Below are 17,172 nucleotides of genomic sequence, written 5' to 3'. Positions count from 1 at the left end.
ACGAGAGCTATTTACAGGTACAGCTAAGGTAGAAGCAGCTTCCTCAAAGTTCAGGTCCCAGACTCATCTGTTCACACAAACACCAACCCAGGAGTCACTGTAGGCTGCCCACTTGCAGGCAGTGCTCTCCACACCAGTTAAACCCTCCAATCTGGCAGAACCAACCCATCTGGAGAAAGAAGTTTAGTTACAAGGGCTAGAGTAATACACTGGTGGGGACTCAGGTCGACCATTTTATAGTATGTCTATGTGAGCTTTGAAACCCTTGAAAAATATTCCAGGGGCTTCCCTGGTGGTGCAGTGGTTGAGAGTCCACCTGCCGATGCGGAGGACACGGGTTCGTGCCCCGGTCCGGGAAGATCCCACGTGCCGCGGAGCAGCTGGGCCCGTGAGCCATGGCCGCTGACCCTGCGCGTCCGGAGCCTGTTTTCCGCAACGGGAGAGACCACAACAGTGAGAGGCCCAAGTACCACACACACACAAAAATAATAAAAATTAAAAAAAATTCCGTAGTTCTTTTACGCTCTTTCCTGAGATCTAGCTCCATATTTCCAATTCTGATTGGAGACTTCAATATACTTGGTATCACAGATATTTCAAAGTCAACATGAACAAACTGCATTGCATGATCAAGTTCGCTGTCTACTTCATGTGTATTTTCTCTTTCCCTATTCAAAGCATAGTGGCAGGTAGGGCTACCTGTCTTTTTCATCTTCTGAGACCCTCTACATCCTTAACATTGTTGGAAATGTGATCTTTAAGTATTATAATTACAATGCATTAATGTTCTACTATCAGGAGCTATTGGTATTAGTAAGAAAGACATTTATTGATTGAGCAGGTTCCCCACTGTGATGCATGTGAGGCTCTAAGTAAGGCAAAGGGAACTAGCTAGAGCAACAGTGAGGTGCAGAAGGAAGAATGAGACTTGCCTGCTTGCCTGCAGGGGCAAAGACAGGATTCAACTCAGCTCCAGGGCTGGGGCAGAGATAAGGGAGAACAAGGCTAGGAAAAGGGTCATAAGGCTGTCTATACTAGATGGACAAACTTGGAATGGACTGAAAAACAAACGAATGCAGCTTATTTATTTCCTTTCAGAGAGGCTTTCCTTGACCACCCTAAGCAGAACCTATTTTGTTCTTCTTTATTGCAGTACCCTTTCATTTCCTTCATGGTACTTTCCCCAGTTTGTAGTTACATATGTTTTTATTTCCCTTCACTGAGATTTCCCTCATAAGCAGTAAGCATCATGAAGGCAGAGACTATGTTTTGTTGACCACTGTGCTCGGCATGGTTCCTGGCACATAATAGGTGCTTAATAAATATTACTTGAAGGACTGAGTGAATAAGAGGAAATGAAATATCTTATAGAGGTTTTTGTTTTTATTTAAAAATTCTTATTTACAGTTGCTAAATTAGATCATAACAGTTAATAATATTAACTCTCGGGGCTTCCCTGGTGGCGCAGTGGTTGAGAGTCTGCCTGCTGATGCAGGGGACACGGGTTCGAGCCCTGGTCTGGGGGGATCCCGTGTGCCGCGGAGCGGCTAGGCCCGTGAGCCACAGCTGCTGAGCCTGCGCGTCTGGAGCTTGTGCTCCGCAACAAGAGAGGCCGCGACAGTGAGAGACCCGCGCACCGCGATGAAGGGTGGCCCCTGCTTGCCGCGACTGGAGAAGGCCCTCGCACAGAAACGAAGACCCAACACAGCAAAAATAAATAAAATAAATTAATAAACTCCTACCCCTAACATATTAAAAAAAAAGAATATTAACTCTCAAATATCTGGAATTTGGTTACTATTACTTTTTAATGTTTTATTTATCTGAGCTTCATTCATAGTGGACATCATTTATCTGGATTTTCTGATTTCGCCCAATGCAAGTTTTTGAGAAGGTACTAAAATTTCCTCAAGAGGGCACCCTGCTCTAAATCTCTTGCCATCTTTTCTTTCAGAAAAAGAGAAAAATGCCCAGGAAAAATAAACATATGTGGTACTTCATACCAAAAAAATAAGGTTTGACCTTTCTGAGCATAACATTTCAAATATTACAGAATAATTCATCATGACTTTTAAAGATATTCAATCAGACAGTCATTGTGAATTTGAAATTTAGAGGAAATGGGAAGGAGAAGGAGGAAACTAGAATGTGTTAGGGGGTGGCTACTGACTTATAGACATAGTGCTTGGTATATTCACATTTCACATTATTCTGCAGATTCTACCTACAGAAAACATCGTACACCTCAGTAATAATCATTCATTCATTGAACAAACATCCATTGAACCTTGTCACAAAGCAGGAAGGAGTAAAATGTTTGTACTTTACTTATTACAAAGCTCTTTGACATAGATTTCATCTTTGCTCCTCACAGAAGTATCGTGGAAAATTTTTACATATCAGTTAAAGTATCTTCCTGTGACTCTAATTTCCTCATCTGTAAAACAGGAATAATAATAGTACCTGAGACTATCATGCATATGAAATGATAAAGGTAATCTCTGTACTTAGAACAGCACACAAAGCAAATGCTCAGGAATGTTTGCTAACTTTATTATGGACAGTTTTCCAATGTGGAGGAAGCAATAAAACATAAATGGTCAAGTGGAACCAAGAATGGCCCATGACAGAGGGCATGTAGATAGAAAGATCTAACTGAACATGGTATACATAGTTCAGCTACTGATTAAGGAGAAAACCAAGGTTAGGAACAGGTAAAAGTAAAAATAGTTGGAATGTTATAAATAATGGCTTTTCTGATTTTTTTTTACATTGAGAAAGATGTCTATACTCTACTTACGGATAAAGGTGATATAGTACCAACAAGAACATACCCAATAGGAATTTAGCTGGTACCCTGAGGAGGGGTCAGCTATATGATCAGGCCAGCTTCTTCTATTCCAAAGAACAGAGACACATCAGATATTACTGACGAATGCTGGGACTAGAAACAATATAATCCATTTGGACCAAGGTCAACCTCCTTGGTCTCATGAACAAGCATTTATTAAATGCCCAGTGTATGCAAATTCAATTCTGAGACTGAACAGAGGGGACAGACAACCTTTGAGCTAAAATCAGGAGAGTATTTTTAATATCAGTGGAAAAGAGGACAACACTAGTTTGAGGCAGCAAGCTATTTTGATAACCCCCTGAAGACTGTATGACCCTGGGGACACATGTTATAGGCTACTTTGTTTCCCGTAAAGCCTCCTCAATACAAAAGCAAACAAACAAAATGTCTAAACATTTCCTCACTATTGCTTGAAATTTGGACTTCTTAAGTTTTCAAGTTTATTATAGCACAAATACTTTGGGGATGATTTGGAAGTTAACAATTTAGTATCATATCTTAGGGCCACACAGAACATGATCCTGAGGTGAAGACTGTTTTGGAATTTGCTTTTATAATTTCTGACTGGGTAGGAAATAGTATAAGATCAAAAGAGATAATAGATCAAAAGAGTGTATATTCTTAAGAAAATTCCGGTGGTAAGTGAGCAGAAATGAGAGCTAAAGTTACAAAAAAGTCCTGATTTCATCACGAAAAGGACATTAACTCTGATATGACGAGGTCTATTATGCCAGCGAAATGTGAAAATATTTCCTAATGTCTCTGAAACATTGAATAAGACGTCGTTTCTCAGTTTCTGGTTTTTTGTTGTTGCCGTTGTTGTTAGGTACTAATAATCCTCGTCTTAATCTTCCTGTAATTATTAACACCATGAGCTTCTTTTGTCTGTAATGTAAGTGATTATGACATTTGGATTTTCCCCAAATACATGAAAAGGAGTATAATATCTGAAAGGGTAAAAGAGAATGAAAAAGCTCTCTGACCTGGAGAACAGCTCTTGAAATGAATCTGGGAACAAATCAACTCAAAATGCCACTTAAGCTCATATTTTTGTCTGTCCAACTTGCTAAGATGAACTCCTTTTTTTAGGAAAAGTCATTTAATCTTAATAACAATGATATGGAAGTTCTGAGTGAAATACTTTGATATTTTGTTTTAGATTTTTCATTTTTAAGAAATAAAACATAACATATATGGTTAATACTCCCTTTGTGTCCTTCCCCAATTCTATTACCTTTTCTCTCTTTGGAGAACTTGGTGGTTATCATTCCAGTGAATGTTTTGATACATTTTATTTCTTATAAATACATGTATTCATAAACTACATAGCATTATTTTACATGTTTTCAATCTTTATATAAGTAGCCCTACATGAATCACTTGCCACCTTTAACTCAAAGCAATATTTTTGAGATGTATCCAAATTGCTTTGGTTCATACATTTTCACTGAAGAAAGCTTTCTGTCATATGAAAATAATGTTATATTTATTTATTCTCTAAGGGAATACTTAGCATGTTTCTCACTTTTCACTATTACAAACAATACTGTAATGAATTTTCTTGTAGCTCCTGGTACACGTGCCAGAATTTCTGAAGCTGCTGGGCTGAAACTGTTCTCTCAAGTAGTTACTCCAATTTACACTCCCACCACTAATGTTTGAGAATGCTTGTTTCGCCACATCCTCTCCACACTTGGTTTTGTCAGACTTGCTAACTTTTGCCAATATGATGGGTATACAATTGTATTTTACCATGGATTTAATTTTCATTTCCCTTCTTGAAGTGGAACGTCTTTGTTAGCTATTTGTTTCTTCTTCTGTGAAGAGCTTTTTTGCATTGTTTACTCATTTTGCAACTGAGCTATTTGTCTTTTTCTTACTGATCTATAGAAGTTATTTACATATTCTGGATACTAATTCTTAGCTTGTTTTGCAAATATCTTCTCTCTTTGTGTGGCTTTTCTTTTTGCTTTGTTTATGTTCTTCCGCTAGGAATGAATTCATGATCTGAATGATGATACTGGTAGCTTTCTTAGCATGAGATTTCTTCATATATTTTGTTTGAGGGCTCATTTTAAAGAGAAGATTGTTTGCTGTTATTTTTTGTTTTTTTTCTTTTTTTCTCTTTGCTCACCCTTATAGCTGCTAACATCCAGCTCCTGGTCCATTATAAGAATCTGTACTTATAATGATGTTTCGCGGCCCCATATCTAGTGATACTAGGGGTATCACAGTTACTGTCACTGAGCTAGTGGGGAGCTTCCTGGTCCTGAGGCTTATCTTTGTCCTCCTCCTGCCACTTCTCTAAAACAGCTTCCTCTAAAGCTATAGCCTCATATCAAGGCAAAGAATACTCCCAAATTCTAAGTATTTTCTTGGCTTTAGTGTAAATATAGGACTGCCTGTAGCAGTCCTTTCCCCCACTGGGACACTGAAGAGACTAGATATTTTCTCAAAACCTACATATTTTCTGATGAATCTCTTTGCATTCTTGCTCTCTCTGTGTCCTCAGCACTTAATTTACTCTCACTGTAGCTGGGGAGAAAACAATTGTCCACCAAATGTTAATTTATTTTTTTGTTCATTTATAGGTTTGTGTATAATTTTGTCCTGGAAGTATTATAATTATATGTATAATAGCACAAATAAATGTAAGGTAGGCATTCTGCCATATTTTATTCTAAATCCTAATCATACTACATACCAAAAGATACATTATTTAAAACTGAAATGGAAATAATAGAAACATGATCTGTTACTATAAAGTCTAATGCTATCTATGTAATTACATATTTATAAACTCTCAAGGCATTTACCATGTTAATTTTTAAAAAGAATCACCAACTCCAGGAAGTATATAGGTCACAAATATCAATAACCTCTTTATCTCAATCTTTCCTGTAATGGTTGCAGACACAAATGAGTCTTAGAAATACCACAATAGTGTTGGGAGAGGCAATCTGCCGTGGGCCCTGAGTGTCCCTGCATGTTCTTACTAAATATGCCAAGAATGCAAAGCCTCGACTCCTCTACCTGGGCCATTTCTCAGAGTGGGGTTTGTATCAAGCGGTCTTAAGGGACATTAATGTCTCCCAGGACATTAGATAGAGAGTCTTGCTTACTACTTACTAAAGTAAGTAGTAAAGTCTGGAGCTACCCCAAATTCAGCATTCCTCAGATGCCATGTGAACCCCAGTGTCCATCTGGGGCCTCTGCATTGCCTCCTGGTTCTTGGGGGTAAGGGATGCAAAAATGCAAGTGCTCATGCTTTTGCCATCAGTAATAAAGCTTTTTTTGTCTCTGATGGTAGTCTTATGTCTTCTGCCAGTACTCAGAACCAATTTATTACCTTGTAATAAGTTGGCATAAACAAAGAAAAAAGTAGGGCAAATTAAATCCAAGACCTGACAGTACAGGAAATGAGGAGGGGATACTGACGGAGACATAGTTTTCTTGAAGAGTAAGGACCAGGGCCCTGCAGGTCAGGTTCAGGGATGAGAAGATTCCATGTGATCATACCCAAGCGGTGGGCAAGGTTGGGGAGATAAGGGAACCCACTGTCCTGTTAATGACTCAGTGAGAAAGAGCAGGATTGAAACAAGCCACCCAAATGATGCCTTGGTCTTGGCTCACCTTCCCCTGGGCAAGCAGAGGAAGGGATGAAAGCATGACAATGGGGCAGCAAGCTGAAAGGCAATGTAGTTGTGGCCGCTGAGTCAAGGAATCTCCAAAGTGGAAACCAACGGAGAAAGCAGTGAGACCCTGCTACTTGATACAGAATTTTGGGTGGACTGAAAACAGCAGAGGTTCCCTTGGCGGAGACATGAGTGGGCAGCTGCTCAAAAGTGAAAGTGAATGCAAAGCCTTGCCTGATAACACAGCGCCAACTGTGCCACGTACCTGATCCCTGCTATAGTCTGCTTTGTCTGGCAATGAGGACAAAGAACTGGGCATGGAGATGGCCACTGTCTGAGGCAAACTGCTGGTTTAATGGTGCCCTTGATGCTCAGAGGTTCCCCTGAATGCCTTGTCCTGGTTTACTGATGATTTGGCTAAGTTAAAACCTGATGGCAACCACTGGGAGGCAGTCCAACGTCCATGACAACTCTGGAAGACCGACTGTGTACAGGGCAGGCCAGCCCTCTACATTCTATGGGCATTCTATGCCCCATGCTGTCCTCAGGAATCTGAAATGATCAAGAGCAGCCATGGCCTCCTTGAAAATAAACTCAGAAAGATTTCTGGTTCCACCTCAGTTACCTCTTCCTGATCCACACACCTGAGAGAGGTAGGGTAGTTTGGTTACTGTATGTGGCCACCCGCAGAAAGAGCTCATCTCCTCATGGCAGCCTCCTGGGAAGTAATCAGGACAAAAGGAATGGGGAATCATATACACCTATGTTGAAAATTTGGGGTTCCGCCCTGTCCATCCCTGGTTATGATGCTTCTTCCTTTCCCCTAAGAGTAATCCCAGGCTGGCCTCACTGGTACACCCTCTTGGTGGCAGCCCAACCAAAAGGAAGCTTAGAGATTCAGACTTAACTCTGGCTCAGCCACCTGAATTTGTTTGTTGATCGACATGGTCCTACATCATACACATCCACAATGACCACTTGCTTGAGTACACTACTCACAAAGTCCTCCTAAATGCCCACGTGGGCTAAAGTGGGGGACATAACGGGTCTCTGTAAATTTGTCCTATATGTATCTACCCTTCTAGGTGAAAGGTATGGGTGCAAGTAGGAGATGAGGAGAGAAAAGGTGAGGAGCTGTAGCTATTAGGGTGGGACACACTGATTTTGGGGTTGAGGAGGGAATACAACAACTTCAGCACCTGGGAAGGGGACACCTTGGGAGGTACAGGGAGGAAGAGGACAACTGATGCTCTCTTTGTCCCCTGGATCCAGTACTGTATTCCAGAAAAAAACAAAATTACTTTTCACTACCTGAATCAAATAGCAGCTGAGGCTTGCAATCTGATCTGCTTTTGTGTTTGTCATCCCCATCCATGTGCTATGAAACAGAAAAATTCATGTGGACATGGATGGACCTGAACTCTTCTGCCATGCTTGATGCCATCAATGGCAGCATGAGAAGCCTTGGGTTATGCCATGCATGACAATCAAAGCTGTAACTACTTGGTGATACTGCCCATGTGGCTTAGCCAAACAATGAAACGGTGATCCACGTTTAAGAACAAATCCCGAACTAAAGTGACTTGTGCCTCTTCAGGTTATATGTTTGTATCTGGGGGAGAGAGGGCCATGAAATAGTTCTCCATTGGGCTTAGGGGTTGCTTTTCAGCCCCCAGTGCCTCATGTAATTATTGGTAATAACACCAAAGATCAGCAGGTCAGTCAAACTCCCTTGCATGGGTCGTAATAGATAACAGAATAGCCTTAGAGTATATCTTTGCTGTATAAAGTAAGACCTACTGTCTCCCCTGGTACTTATTCACAGTGGACTTAATCCAGGACACTGAAGTCAATACTGCAGGTTGTTCTCATCCTGCGGCTTGGAGTTCTATTATTTAAATGCTGTATGAGACATATTAAACAGATTTGTTCCCAGCCTCTGTTGGTCAGATTAATCAGAGTAGCTGACAGAATGGCATGCTCATGTCAAGAACATGTAGGGCTAAGTGACGGGTTGCTGGGAGAAGCAATTTACCATGGGCCCTAATCATCACTGCATGTTCTTATGCCAAAAATGCAGAGACTTGACCACTCCTGGCCTAGGCAACTTCTCTGGGTTGTGTTTGCTGCAATCAATTTGAGGGGTGAGGTCATCTCTTCTGGGTTTACTAGCTGCTCACTACAAAAGCGCAGATTCCCGAAGTTCAGTGTTCCTCTGTGCTATGATGGAAAACTGCTGTGTGTACAGCATCCATCTGGGCCTTCTGTGACTCTCCCATGGTTCTTGGGGGAAAGGGAAATCAATACAAACATATAGGTGCTGATGCTTTTTGCTATGCTGTGAATAATAAGCTTCTTTGTCCCTGACCCTAGAGGCTTGTGTCTATTGTCAACATCCATGAAGCAGTAACAGACTAACTTCTTATCTTGCATATACGGTGAGACAAAATCTCGAGCCTCGAAGATAGTTCTATATTATTGTAATACGAAATGAAGTACTGAATATAAGAAGTGAAAAATTGATTAGAGAGGTGAGTAGGGGCTAGAAAATGGAGAGTCTAATACAGTATGACGAAGAGTCTAAAATTTATCGTATAGGTAATGGGGTGCCAGTGAAGAGTTGAAGGAGGAAATGACATGAGTGGATTTATGTTTTTAAGAAATATCCTGGAGGCTGTGTGAAGTACTGATTTGAGGGAAACAAATCTTTGGTAGTGAGACTGGTTAGGGGGTTACTACAGCAATCCAGAATAGAAATGATGGGAGCTAAGTGGAACTAAGAGGACAGACTGTGAAATATGTAAGAGGCCTCCTGAATGGGTACAAAATGGAGAGTGGTGTCAACAACTGAAAGGACAGAAGGAGAAATAGGATTAAGGATAAAGATTTTGAGTTCTGTTTTTCTAACATGTGGAGTTTGGGGTGTCTGAGGGAAATCTATATAGAGATATCTAGCAAAAAAAAAAAAAGAAAGAAAGAAAAGAAAAGAATCTATATGGAACTGAAGATTGGAAGAGACAGCTAGATTCAAGATATAGGGTTAGGAATCAGCTATATTAATAGCTGTTTCAACTATTTTATCTAAAGACATAATTTCTGGCATAAATTAAAGTACATGAAACTGGAAAAATGAATCTATACATCTTAGCTGAAATAAAAACATGATTTAAATATCCACATAAATAGCTCAGTACAATGCTATCCATACTGTTCTTTTACCTAGACCACGAGATACTACTACCGTATCAAATATAGAGTATAAGTGGATTGGAAAAAGGATGGGCCTTTCCTCATTATTCTTGTCTGCTTGGATCATTCTTTGATCCCGGTTGATTTAGGTGTCTCATTGTACTCTGGTTTCCTGCTTTTTTTTTTCTTCTTCTTCTTCTTCTTTTTTTAAATTTAATGTGAATCTTTACAGGAAACAGTTACAAAAACCGTTTTTGAATGACATGAATTACTGAGCTATAGAAATGAAATCAAATCTGCATTGCTTTTCCCAATCACAGACATTCTCTTTCTTTTCTTAAATTTCTGATTTCAAGCCTAAATACTGTGTTTTACAGCTAAAATTTCTAATTACTCAACAATTATGATGGTAACCACATCACTAACCTGTCATCTTATGCAAATCTGAAAAAAATGTTTTTAAAAAGCTATTTGACAATTCTCTAAGCAAAGGTTAAGAATGGTACTTCAAAGGCAGAATGGAGCTCTATTTGTTGCTTTTCAAGTTTAAGATGTTCATCCATCTGGCAGAGCAGCTAGACAATACATCAGCCAAGAACATCCCTCTGGCTTGAAACAGATTCTGGCTCTCAGAGACGATTTGACTGAAGGAAAGGCAACATCTTTATTTGCTCTGTGGCTGAACTCTTCTAATATTTCTCCTCAATGCCTCCTCCAAGCCTTGGCTCCATCTACTAACTTGGTTTCCATAGGAATAGACAGAACTATCAAGTGGCACATAGTCAAACAGCACAACAGAACGAGAAAATGTTACTGTCAAAAAAAAGTAGACAGACTTTTCTCTAAGAAAAGAAACTATGAAAATATATCCTTGACTCTGAGGCTTCCTTACCCAGTGCTGGATTTTTCATGTGCTTTTCCTGCCTGACATAGACTATTTTTTGTAAAGATTATTATGAAAATTAGTCCCTTCAGTGGAGAGGATTTCATACAAAAAATATTAAAAGTTATAAAACGCCGTGATGCTTATTTCCACAAGTACAATTCTCTTGTGCTTGTGAGCTACCCTCATTTATTCAGAGTGGTGCTTTGAGTTGGCAAAACCTTTTGGGCTGATTATAAAATGTATTTTGTTTCTCATAGTTTGACATTTTATTTATAGGAAAACATTTATTTCATCTTAAATCAGTAGTTCTCAAACTCTAGCATGCATCAGGATCTCTGGAGAGCTGGAAAACACAGTCTGCTGAGGACTTCCCTCAGAGTTTTTCATTCACTAACTCTGGTGTGGGGTCCCAGAATCTACATTTCAAACAAGTTTCTGGGAGACACTGGTGCTGATAGGTCCAGGAGTTCACACTTTGAGAATCATTGTTTAAACAAAGAATCTAATAACAGAGTTCTCAACCCTGAAGAACTTAAAAAAAACAAACAACAAAAACCACCAAAAAAAGAATGCCTGTTTCATCCTAGATCAATGAAGTCAGAATTTCTGAGGCTTTGGCACCAGAAAACTACTAGAGCTAATAAATGAATTTGGTAAAGTTGCAGGATACAAAATTAATGCAGAGAAATCTCTTGTATTCCTATACACTAACAATGAAAGATCAGAAAAATAAATTAAGGAAACAATCCCATTCACTGCTGCAACAAAAAGAATAAAATACCTAGGGATAAACCTACCTAAGGAGGTAAAAGACCTGTACTCAGAAAACTATAAGACACTGATGAAAGAAATCAAAGATGACACAAACAGATGGAGAGATATACCATCTTCTTGGATTGGAAGAATCAATATTGTGAAAATGACTATAATACCCAAAGCAATCTACAGATTCAATGCAATCCCTATCAAACTACCAATGGCATTTTTCACAGAACTAGAACAAAAAAATTCACAACTTGTATGGAAACACAAAAGACCCTGAATAGCCAAAGCAATCTTGAGGGAAAAAAATGGAGCTGGAGGAGTCAGACTCCCTGACTTCAGACTATACTACAAAGCTACAGTAATCAAGACAATATGGTACTGACACAAAAACAGAAATACAGATAAATGGAACAGGAGAGAAAGCCCAGAGATAAACCCATGCACCTATGGTCAACTAATCTATGACAAAGGAAGCAAGGATATACAATGGAGAAAAGACAGCCTCTTCAATAAGTGGTGCTGGGTCAACTGGACAGGTACATGTAAAAAAACTGATATTAGAACACTCCCTAACACCATACACAAAAATAAACTCAAAATGAATTAAAGACCTAAATGTAAGGCCAGACACTATAAAGCTCTTAGAGGAAAACATAGGAAGAACAATATTTGACATAAATTGCAGCAAGATCTTTTTTGACCCACCTCCTAGAGTAATGGAAATAAAAACAAAAATAAACAAATGGGGCCTAATGAAACTTAAAATCTTTTGCACAGCAAAGGAAACTATAAACAAGACAAAAAGACAACCCTCAGAATGGGAGAAAATATTTGCAAATGAGGCAACTGACAAAGGATTAAGCTCCAAAATATGTAAACAGCTCATGCACCTCAATATTAAAAAGAACAAACAACCCAATCCAAAAATGGGCAGAAGACTTAAATAGATATTTCTCCAAAGAAGACATACAGATGGCCAAGAGGCACATGAAAAGCTGCTCAACATCACTAATTATTAGAGAAATGCAAATCAAAACTACAATGAGGTATCAACTCACAGCAGTTAGAATGGGCATCATCAGAAAATATACAAACAACAAATGCTGGAGAGGGTGTGGAGAAAAGGGAATCCTCCTGCACTGTTGGTGGGAATGTAAATTGATACAGCCACTAAGGAGAACAGTATGGAGCTTCCTTAAAAAACTAAAAATAGAATTACCATATGACCCAGCAATCCCACTACTGGGCATATATCCAGAGAAGACCATAATTCAAAAAGCCACATGCACTCCCATGTTCATTGCAGCACTATTTGCAATAGCCAGGTCATGGAAGCAACCTAAATGCCCACTGACAGACAAATGGATAAAGAAGATGTGGTGTGTATATATATACAATGGAATATTACTGAGCCATAAAAAGGAACAAAATTGGGTCATTTGCATAGACGTGGATGGACCCAGAGACTGTCATACAGAATGAAGTAAATCAGGAGAAAAACAAATATCATATATTAATGCATATATGTGGAATCTAGAAAAATGGTACAGATGAACCGGTTTGCAAGGCAGAAATAGAGACACAGATGTACAGAACAAATGTAAGGACACCAAGGGGGGAAAGCAGGGGCGGGGGGTGGTGCTGGTGGTGGTGTGATGATTTGGGAGATTGGGATTGACATATACACACAGATATGTATAAAATAGATAACTAATAAGAACCTGCTGCATTAAAAAAATAATAATTCAAAAAAAGAAGAATTTCTGAGGCTTTGGAATTAATATTTCCTAAATGCTCTGTAGGTGATTCGAAAATGGTATTAAGATTGAGATGTGCTGACCTAATTCAATAATTCATTCCACATTCAACAGTTACTTACTATGTAATTACCCTGAATCAGACACTACGCTAAGGGTTTTGGAAGCTTTAAAAATAATTAAAATAGAGATGTATGCTCATTATACACTATGACGTAGTACAAGCAAGGAGGGGCAAGTGCATAAAAAATACAAAATGGACCAGGCAGGTTGGATGAGGATGTACTTTCAGCCCTTTATGGGGAGGGGAAATGTTAGAACAGGAAAGACCCCATGAAGGACATGGCAGTTGAGCTGGATCTTGATTTGGGATCACCAATACTTTAGCATCTCTCCATGTCTCCATATTTTCTCTCCTCCCCATTTCTTTGATAGGGACAATAGATATTTTCCGAATTTTATGCAAAGTGCTATACAAAGATAGCTTTGAGTCTTATTCCCACCCTTTCCGATCAATTTGTCCCCATAAGCTCCTCCTATGGAGAAATTCTGAAGCCAACATTAGTTAAGTTGTATGTAGCAAGTCTCTCATATTCACTTATTACATGGTGCAGTTAATCCCACACTATCACTCACTCTGGCCGTAACACATGGTGAAGCCATTTGCAAGTGTTGCTCACTGTTGTAATACAACGAATGAGATCAGCCCTATGTAAGGACAGTGGTAAGAACTCTAAAGAGGGGTACCTCACCCAGCCTTGAGGGGTCAGTAAAGGTTTCTTGAAGAAAACAGTGCCTGAGCTGTATTTAAAGCCAACTTAAGTGGGAAGTGAGTGTGCAAGGGCACTGTGCATGGAGAATGAGGGTGAGGAAGAGGTGATTAGAATAAAAGTTTTAAATAGAGTAGAAAGGGAGACACATGAAGCTGAAGCCAAAAAGGTAAGCAAGGACTAGAGGATGAAATGTGCCAGGCTAAGGAGTTTGCACTTTTTCCTTAGGGTTTCTGAAGCAGTACTGAAGAATTTAAGTAAGGCAGTGACATGAGAGGGTCTCAGCCAGCTCAACCTCACATATAAAGGCAAATTATTGATTTTCTCCCAGCCTCAGTTTCTTCCCACATGAAAAAAATAAGGAGGTTAGATTATGATCTAAAGGCTTACCCAGCTTAATGTTCTTTGACTTTATGATTCTAAGAAGCAGATGACCCAGTTTTTATAGCTACTTCAAAACTAAGTGTTTTTTATTCTAGCTGCCTCAATAATAACCTAAATTTCTAATAATTTTCATTTATCCTAAGCACAGCGTAATAGTTTTTGAGTCTATTTCCTTTTCCCAGATACAAAAATTCCTTTTCCTAGCATAATGAAGTTCAAGCTTTAGGGGAGCCAGAAATGCTACCCATGGGGAGGCAGCATGGTGTAATTAAATGAGAATGTGTTTTGGAACCAGTCAGATCTGGGTACTTCATTGGCTGTATTAACTGTGAGCATGTTATTTCTCAAAGCCCCAGATTTCCCACTGGTAAAAAAGAAAAAAAAAACAACACCCCAAAACCCATAGTGACCAGTTCACAGCAAGGGCTTAATAAATATTGGTTTCTTTCTCAGATACCATTATGGTTCTCCTCTCATCATAAAAGTAGTCCTTGTAAACAAAACATTTTTTATTTGACCATATTTGTTGTTTCAGATACAAAAAAAAGAAAGAAAGAAAGAATTTGCTCCTAGTGTTCTCATTGCTTGATGAACATTATAATCTGCCTGGTCTGTTCTCCTCACTGACCCTGACCAGTCTTCTGAGTTGCACTGCAAGTAGTTACTTTAAAAAATCATGTTTCAACATTAAGTTCAGAAACTAAATCCAAACAAATCTTGTTTAACACCCGGTTCCTCTGAAGCACCTCAAGTCTTGCAGTAGGCTCCATCTTTAGCTTTTCAACAGTGTACCTTAGTTTTATTGATCCTAACATGCAGTTTAAAAAAAATCAATTCATCTACTTGGCTTAGATATGTGCCTTTGGGGAAACTGTTGCAAACAACTGATTGAATCCATCTGTTGCCTTCTCTACTTCAGTTCCACACTATGGATGTGATTTCTTAGATAGTGAAAAAGACAAATGACAGATAAATGTGTAAATAAGTTCAATTAAACTCAGAAATCCTTAGTGAAGCTCATTCAGGGTATGCATTAAAGGTTTTCATTAAATGCTGAGCACTAAGTAGTTATCTGACTTGGTAACCATTACCCATTTTCAAAACGGTAGCCAAAGTCCTCACAGTGGATAGTGATGCTTGAATTCAAACACGTATCTTCTGGTCTCAAATCTAGCCATCTTCAAAAAATCATATCACAAACCACCTCCATCTACAAATCCATCCCTGAACTCTGTACTGTTCCTCACCTTTCCTTCACTGTTCTGGGACCTTTTCTCTTTGAAACTAAGAAAGAGGCAACTGAGTCAGTAAAAAATAATGCTAGTAGTGGTTAGAGTGGGGAAGAAAGAGTTGCAGATCAGAGGTTATTTTAGTTGTGCCATTTGGTAACTTATCCCAGGGTAGGTAGGTGTCTGTTTGCCACAGCTATGTTTTAATTCTAGTTTAACAGTTCTTCTAAGTTCAAGCACATCACAACTCTTAAATCAACATTTTAGTGTCTCGCTCAAGCTCTTTGTGGACCAATTAGATATAAACAAATATACATTTTAGAAAGGGATTCAAAAATTATGAATTATATATTTCATATGTATTGAAAAATTTGGAAAATTATTGAAAATTGGGAAAATAAGAAAAAAGATCACCTATAATTCCATTATCCTAAGTCTAACACAAGCTTTTGGTACAATCTCTTCCATTCTTTTCTAGCTTTTTTATTTAATGTGAGAGATGATTTTTACAATTTCCATCAGACCATTCATCTAATTTCATATCTAGAATAAGCAGTGATTGATTAAAAATAACTTTTACCATTGGCAGCCATCATAATATTAACTGACTCAGGTGGAGTGGCCGGAGGATGCTAATACTTGTGGGTGAAAGCTTGAGGAATAATAGGATATTTACATAGTTTCAAATTAGCTCTCCACAAAATACTTATTAATCACAGAGGAAAAAAAGTAAGGTTGCAGTGGAGCAACCTGGTAGATACCACTTTATCCAAATGATCAAAGTTAACATCACCAATCATGGGACAAATAACATCATGTGCTTTCTGATATGATGCACTAAGAAGAACACAACATCATTCCTGTGGTATTCGTACCAAAAATGCATAACCTAGATTATGAGGAAACATCAGACAAATCCAAAATGAAAGACAATATAACTGGTCTGTACACTTAGAATGTAATGTCACATGTGCACGCACGCACACACACACACACACACACACACACACACACACACACGCACAAGACTGAGGAACTGTTGCAGATTAATGAAAACTAAAAAGACATAATAATTGAATAAAATGCCTGATCCTGGATTTTCTTTTACGTAGATGACATTATTGGGACAATTGGCAAAATCTAAATAAGATTTGTGGATTAGATAATAGTATTTATGTTAATTGCCTGATTTTGGTAATTGAACTATGGTTATTTAAGAGAATGTCCTTGTTTATCGGAAATATGCACTAAAGATTTGAGGGCAAAGGAGTATCATGTCTACAGCTTACTCCAGATGGTTCAGAAGACAATGTCTCACACTCACATATACTGAGAGAGAAGGATAAAGCATATCTGGTTAAATGTGCACATCTGGGGAATTTGGGTGAAGGGTATATGAGAATTCTTTACAGTATTCTCACAACTTTTCTGTAAATCTGAAATTATGCCAAAATATAAAGTTAGAGGAGAAAGAGGAAAAAAATTTTATTATCAAAGTAATAAGATATTCATTAAAGAAATTTCAAGAATAAAGAAAAATATAAAGAAGAAAACAATGAGCAGCCTGCATCTCACAAACCTCGGGAAACCATGGTTTACATTTGGATTACTCTCTGTCTCTTATTTATGGGGAATGTTTCTTACCCTCAGATGGGCATTTAAATTTTAAATGTTCCATAATCATGCCTTCATCAATATTCACA

At 38.6% G+C, this 17,172-nt stretch overlaps 1 protein-coding gene across 4 annotated transcripts in view; it reads right to left on the bottom strand.

Annotated features, from left to right (window-relative positions):
* INVS (inversin) overlaps nucleotides 1–17,172 on the bottom strand; it is a 143,154-nt gene that overhangs the window by 76,482 nt on the left and 49,500 nt on the right. The gene's annotated exons all lie outside the window — the stretch shown is intronic.

The sequence above is a fragment of the Tursiops truncatus genome, chromosome 6 (assembly GCF_011762595.2).
Source record: "Tursiops truncatus isolate mTurTru1 chromosome 6, mTurTru1.mat.Y, whole genome shotgun sequence".
Lineage (NCBI taxonomy): Eukaryota > Metazoa > Chordata > Mammalia > Artiodactyla > Delphinidae > Tursiops > Tursiops truncatus.
This window is presented reverse-complemented; position numbering and strand designations above follow the sequence as displayed.